Source organism: Nicotiana attenuata, unplaced genomic scaffold, assembly GCF_001879085.1.
Source record: "Nicotiana attenuata strain UT unplaced genomic scaffold, NIATTr2, whole genome shotgun sequence".
Taxonomy (NCBI): domain Eukaryota; kingdom Viridiplantae; phylum Streptophyta; class Magnoliopsida; order Solanales; family Solanaceae; genus Nicotiana; species Nicotiana attenuata.
In genome coordinates this window covers 948233-955836 of record NW_017670327.1, presented here as the reverse complement: position 1 = coordinate 955836, position 7604 = coordinate 948233, and positions in this window count along the sequence as shown.

The window sequence follows — 7604 nt, the reverse complement described above, 5'->3', positions numbered from 1 at the left end:
AAAAACCTCCGAATTGCACATTCGATCAAAAACCCGACCTACACACCTCCGAATGACCTGAAACTTTGCACACATACCCAAAATCACCTAACGGAGCTACTGCAACTCTCGGAATTCCATTCCGACCCTCGAATCAAAATCTCACCTATCCATCGGAATTCGCCAAAATGCCAACTTTGCCAATTCAAGCCTAATTCTACTCCGGACCTCCAAAATCACTTTCGATCGCACTCCTAAGTCACAAATCACCTCCCGAAGCTAACCGAATCACCGGAATTCACATACGAGCCTTCTAACTAATAAGTCAACGTTCGATTGACTTTTCCAAACCAAACCTTCCTTAAAGAGACTAAGTGCCTCATTTCCTATCCAAACCAATTCAATTAAACTCTAACTCACCCGTTGCTGATAATAAAACATGAAAGAGCAATAAATGGGGGAAACGGGGCTGTAATACATGAGACGACGGGTTGGGTCGTCACACCGCCATTAGAGACAATTCAACATCACCGTCCTCCGCCGCAAACCGCCGGCCGGAAATCGCCTCCGCCGGCGGCAAGTCTCCGATGGCCACCAAATTAACACCACTTGACCGCCTTCCCCTCCTCTTTCCAAATCCATGCCCCGTTTCCTTCAAATCCCACCCAAATTGCTCGAATAATCGAAACCTTAGTCGCCACCTCCGCCGTGTCCGGCGGCGCTGACCCCAACCCTCCCCAAATGAGCACCACAGGACCACCAAACCACCCTCATGCCAAATCCACAACCTATTCCCTTCAAATACCCCTCAAGATCCTCGAATATTAAATCGAAAATCAAGCCCTAAGAGTCCAACATAGATTTTTGATTCTGCGAGGCTTCCTCTCCAGCTTTCATAGGTTTTAGGCTCAATTTCACCATGGATAATGGCATTTGACTGTTCTTGTTTATCTCGCGGTTGAAATTGGAAGGTCAGTCGTGTTCGAGTTTAATTGGTAAGTTTTCTTAGTTTTATTTTATTCCACCTTGCATGTGAATTTTAATCTAGTTTGTACATTGATTTTGGCTTGCCGGTTTTCTCCGATTTGTTTTGTTTAAGTTTTTGATTTTCCTTCTCTTTTCATACTAATATAGCTTGGTTCTACTTTATTGATTAATTTTGTTTGTTTTCTTTTTCTGTTTGACTGATAAGTGATAATAGTAGCTTTTAATTCTGATTTCTAGTAGTTAATACAAGCTCGAAAATTAGAGTGTTGGATTTGCATTTCAATTTTGGAGTTTTGTTTCAAATGAATGTCGTTTGGTTGTTGCTGAATAATCCAAAGCCCTTGAAATTAACCATGGTCAGCATTGACCAAGTTAAAGGGGTTGGTATAGTTGGGTTGGGTTTAGTCTAACCTAGGTCAATAATTTTAGGTAATATTCAGGGGTAATCAAGGGCATACTGGGTATTTTTAATTAAGGACTCTTGCAGTAACTGAAAATAGAAGCCCCTAGAACCTTTTAGATTGGGGTTCCAATTTGAATTTCAGGATTTAAGTGGTGTAACTTGGGTAACAAGTCAGGACCTTAAGGTTTTTAAAGCAAAAGCTAAACTAAAAAGGGACTAAAAGGGTAAACTTAAAATCTGAAGTTGCCCTAGTAACTTTCCTATAAAGTCATTGTTACTTAGGGCTGAAAGGGAGAGGGGAGCACTAAAAAAAATCCTGAAAACTCCAGGCGGCCAAATCTCTAAAGAAATACTGTTCCATTGCCTTTGCTTTGATTCCTGAAGTTTTCTTTACATCTGAAGCAATTTTTCTTCATGTAAGGTTAAAAATGGATTGAATATTAGCTCTAAGGTTTGATTTAGAGGTGTTGGATTTGCATTGGATTGAAATCGCGTTGGTTAAACTGGTGGAGCACTGTTTTGGGTTTTATTTCTTAAGAAACTGATTTGTTGTGGGTATTGTTTGAGTGAGATTGCCTTCTTTTGGATTTTGGCACTCGTTTTGGCTATGCTGTGTTGCTGCTGGGTTTAATTGCTGCTTTGTTCTGCTGATCCTCATTCCTTTCCCTTGTTTCAATCTCCAGGTACTCCTTGGTTCTCTAGGAAGTGATATGCAAGCATGCAAGTTGTACTCGTTTGAATTTTTCTATGAAAGGATGAGCTGCTTTCCCTCATATTTTCAATGTCAAATCCCTGCTTAAAATTCCTGAAGGTTAGTAGTTTATTATGATAGTGTTTAGCTTAGCCTATTCATCTTAGTATAATAGTAATTTTTTTTGGAATTCATGCCATTCTTTAACTTGTTGAAAACTGATGGATTATTAACCTTGTGTAAACATTAAAGGACTGTACATTTGGACTCTTATTTAGAAATGTTCATTTTAGATATGTGTGATCTTGTGATTAAATATTTCAGTAGTTTAGTTCTAGTTTCAATCTAATCGATGCGTTAAATTCTGTAAAAAGTGATTTGGTAATCGAACATTAAGTGCTGTGAAATGTGTTAAATAAAGTTTGAATTGCTGTTTTGAGAAAGGAAATTTCGGAAATAAGTATGTTGATTCATCAGCATACGTATGGCTTGAATATAAGCATGAAGTCTGGATTTAGTTTTAAGCGTCCATATCACCATTGTTCTGCCCATTATTTGCATATTGAAAGTGAAGTCTAAAAGAGTTGGGCGATTCGCGTAATAATAGGCCCAAATATCATCAGCCCAATAAATAAATTAGTTTTGCTAAGTTGAGAGCCTGTGGGGACTCGATCTTGGATCCTAACTCTGGTTCGCCCCAAATTGGGCTTGTGCTGAGGCCCAAACTTTAGATAGCTTGTATGAACAAAGCTGAACTAATTTTCCTTTCTCCATGGGGCTGGTTTCGAGCCCAATATGCTGGAACCCCTGATTCATTATTGGAGGTTGGTGACTTTAAGAAATTGAATTATAAACTTTGGGCCTTTCAAGTTAAGTGGCAGATTTGAACTAAGGTTTTCTTCAACAATGGAGATCGTCCTTGTTTGAGTTTGGACTTGATCTTGGGGCCTAAACTCTCTTGAATACCTGAGTGTTAGTTAATTCACAATATTAATAAGTTAAGTTTTTTTAGAATAGAGACGAACCTTAATAGGTAACAATAGTGCGTTTTTAGGACATCCTTTTAAAATAAATTGAGGTGCGCCGCGCCAAATAAATTCATGAATTGCGTGGCCCTCTTTAATTATACATCTAAAATCTTTAGAACACGGGGCGTGCCATTTAGCGAATTTTCATGGCCCTCGCAAAGTTAACAATGCGTTAGTTGCTTTTAGGCGCGCTATTTAATAATTTTACCTTCTTAAACTCGGGTGTGCATTTCATGTGACCCAAATCCAAATCCCAAAACGTTGAATAAGACGTGTTCCAGATTGCGGGTGCATTTCATGTAACGCGATCCAAAGACATGTTTTAAACGACGTTCAACATTCTTTTAAAATTGAATAAAAGCGGTTAAAAACTAAAATTTGCACATAGGTTCAAAATGTATTAAAATCAGATAATTAAGCCAATTATAACAGTTGAGCGACCGTGCTAGAACCACGGAACTAGGGAATGCCTAACACCTTCTCCCGGGTTAACAGAATTTCTTACTCGGATTTCTGGTTCGCGGACTGTTAAACAGAGTCATTCTTTTCCTCGATTCGGGATTTTAAACCGGTGACTTGGGACACCATAAATCTCCCAAGTGGCAAATCTGAATCTTTTAATTAAAAAATCCCGTTTCGATTGTCCTTTAATTGGAAAAATTCCCTTTATTATACCCTTTACGGGGTGTAGTAAAAAAGGAGGTGTGACAATCCATATACAAACGTAACATTGTATTTTATTCCAGTCCCCCTGTGCATTACAACACAGTGAATCATTTGTGCAGACACATACTCTATTTGGACCTGCATGATTGTTGGCTTCCAGACCACCCATATTCTGCCTCCTGGATGAGCTCCCAAATTATGTGTAAGTGACCACCCTCTACATAGATTAAGAGAAGCTTTGTGAGCATTACTTCTCTTAATCTTAGTTTCCAGGAGACCAAACAGGCTAACCTTACATTGGTGTAGAAACAGATTCACATCACTCTGTTTCGTTAGCCTATTAAGTCCCCTGGTGTTCCAGAAACCTATGCTATCCATTAGCTAGGGGGAGTCCCCCACCCTTCCTCTATTTAGGGACACTCTGCACACTCTGTTGCTTCTGTTTTGTATTATTTTTTCCCTGCTTTATCATCTCCATGGTGCTGGCCTCCCCCAATGCCCCAAATGAATTCACTAGATTTAGTGTAGAACTAGTTCCTCCCTTGTCTGTTTGTGGACTTTTTAGCCTCACATTATTCCCCTTCTCTATAGATGCACCAGGAGCCAATCCTTGTTGTCCTACATTTTCATTTACCCTGCCCCCTTTATTATTCTGTCCCACTAGATGTTGTTTCCCTTCAGTCACATAATTGTCGTGCTATGGCCTGGCTCCTTCCCATTCATGTTTTCCTTCTGCTTCTCTGCTTGGATGTATCTCCTGCATTCCTGTTTTTCATGTCCATAGTTGTTATATTCCTGACATAGTGTAGGTTTCTATTCATAGTGCACTCTTTGCTCTATGATTTTGCTAACTTCATTCTCAAACATTACACTCTGTGGGTAAGGCTGGTCGAGTGCAACCTCCACAAGCACCCTAGCAAATGTCATCCTCTCCTTCCATGTTGTAGCTCTATCAGCCTTCAGAGGATTACCAACTAGCCCTGCTATTTTTTTGAGTGCACTCTTACCCAAGTACTTTATGTCAAGTCCTGGTAGTCTAATCCATATCGGCACTTTGTTAAAGGTTTCCTTCCTTGTGTCTATATCAGGAGACCAAGGCTTTACAGTAACTGGCTTTTTATCAAACATCTGAACTCCATCTTCCACAGCCTTCACCCTACTTTCCATTTGTGTAAATCGTAATATAAATACTCCTCTATTGACCTGTGCTACTTTGTCAATTCCCATTTTCCCCCAAATTCTGTGAAAATATCCATTCATAACTGCCGGTGGGGGACTAGAACCCAAGACATAGCAAATTACAGCATTGTTCCAATATTCCACTTCCTCCTTGATATCCTCCAACGTAATTTTGATATTTTGCTTTATTGTTTCCTGTGATTTCAACTCCATTCCTTCCATTACAGGGCTATTGGTCACAATTTAACTCCATAACTTCATTTTAGGTTCTAGGTATTGTTCTACCCCCAGGATTTCCCCACATTCTAACTCATTCCCCGCCATGTCAGCCGATGATTGTTTCCCTGATGAATTATGTTCCTTACCATTCCCAATTAACGTCTTCTCCGGTGTTCCTTGTGTAGTATTAGATGTCGAACTTTTATGCAGATCTAACGGCATTATACCTTGTAAAACATTGATGCTACAAGTTTTCTTTGCATCCTCCGAGTTCGGAACTCCAATTCGAACAGAAGAAGTTTGTTGCATGCACTCCTAGCTCTGTTGCCTTCCTCCTCCAGTCTTCGATTTCCTCGTCATTTCAGCAGTTGCTGAGAGGGAATTTCATTCTAGAGAGAGAAAGTCAGGTTTTTGTTAGGTCGGGACTTTGCGCTCTTTCTTTCTTTCTTCTACTGTGGTTCTTTATAATATTCATTGTCTGACTCGCCGGGTTGTACTTGATACTTTTATCTGTTATACTTTGAACTGCTTTACTGTTAATCTAATGTACAAGTTATTTAAATAAGCATCCTTTTAACTAAAAGCCTTGTCACTACTTCGACGAGGTTAGACAAAATACTTACCAGTATATGGGGTCGGTTGTACTGATACCGCACTTCTGCACGTCCCGTGCAGATTTTGGAGTAGAGTTGCTGGTGACGTCGGGTGCTGATTCGGAAGATGTTCGCGCGTTTGGATATAGCTGCCACTTGTTCTTGGTAGTTTAGGTTTTGCTAATCTGTTTATCTAACCTTCAAACAGAACGTGTATTTATTTGTATCAGTTTTGAAATTCCAAATCTTAGAAGCTCGTGATTCGTACTACCTGGTCTTGGTAAACTCGTAAATGTTCAGTTATCTATTTTCTATTTTCTTATGATCTCAGTCGAGTTGTATTTTCTGTTATTTGGCTTACCTAGCTGGTTGAGTTAGGTGCCATCACGACTTGTGATTTTTGGGTCGTGACATAACCAAAACTGTCCACGTTGGGGCCATGTGTAATATGTGTGGTTATCAAGCTTATTTTTTTTTTATCTAATTAAAACTTTAATACTAATTATAGACTGCTGACAGTAGGGGTGAGGCCATGATTTACCAAATAAAGAGCCTTGTTGGTTTTTAATTATATCATCATCATTTATAGAAATTAAAATTAACACTTGTATTTTTTAGGGTACGTGTATGGTCTTGGATAATCTATACTGACCTCATATTGTCCCCAATATGGAAAGTTGGCGTCTTGTACTCATAAACACGTGTTTTCTATGAGATGAAAATTTTAAATTATAGGGACTAATTAAGATCATGATTTTTTTGCTAATTGACACAAATGAATCTTTTTGAAAAGTTAAAATACCAGTGTCATTATAGAGAAATGATTATTACTACCTAATTTTCTATCTAAATGATCTTTGTGCATGTCCACTATTTTGTACTTGTGTTCCATCGGTAATAACTATTGTATTTATTATTGTCTTGACTGCGGTTTCCTTTGTAGACATTGATAAACCTAGGGTCTTTACATACAAAACACTAATAATTTTGGTGCCATTATTCTAATTATAAAGACCGTATAAAGTGAATATTCATCGAACTTACTTCTTTTCGGTTTTTATCGATGGATGAGCCTAATCAACTTTGGGATTGTTACAAAAATAACCAGCCAGATTCATTATATTGTTTACTTATTACAGTATATATATATAATATATATATATATATTATATATATATATATATATATATAATATTATATATATATATATATATATATATATATATATTAATTATTACACATATCATTGATGCATTATATATGTATATATTATACATTTTTCGGCTATTTTTAGTTTAAGAAATTAGATGAACGATTATTTGGATTAATTCTTCATCAATTTTTATGACACTTGCTTCAATAAAAACCAAAACGCGCGACGCTTGTCTAATCTTACGTCTATATTAAGTTATTTATTCACACAATTTAGAACTTGTTTCTCTAATTAGGCATATAGAGTGGCTTCCTTGAAAGGAGACATGTATGTCAAGGTATATAACTATCATTATATAGATTATTTCACTAAGTTATATAAAAACTTGGTCTCCAAGATTTGGTCCCAAGCTTCAAAAAGCGACAAATTGAAATGCTGATGATATCCAACGTAATAGATGAGATCTCTTGAGAACTAAACAAATAATCAGAGGCGATGTTAGGATTTAAAGTTTATGAATTTTAAAATAGCCATCGAATTTATAATTCGTTTTAGCTATTAGGTTTGCTATGATAAATATTTATATATATATTTAATAAATTTTCTAATACAAATATAAAATTTAAGCAAAAATTATTTAAGTCGTCTGAACCGGTATGTAAAAAAAACAGAAATCTAAATTTAAAAAGGCTATTTTTTTTTTTTT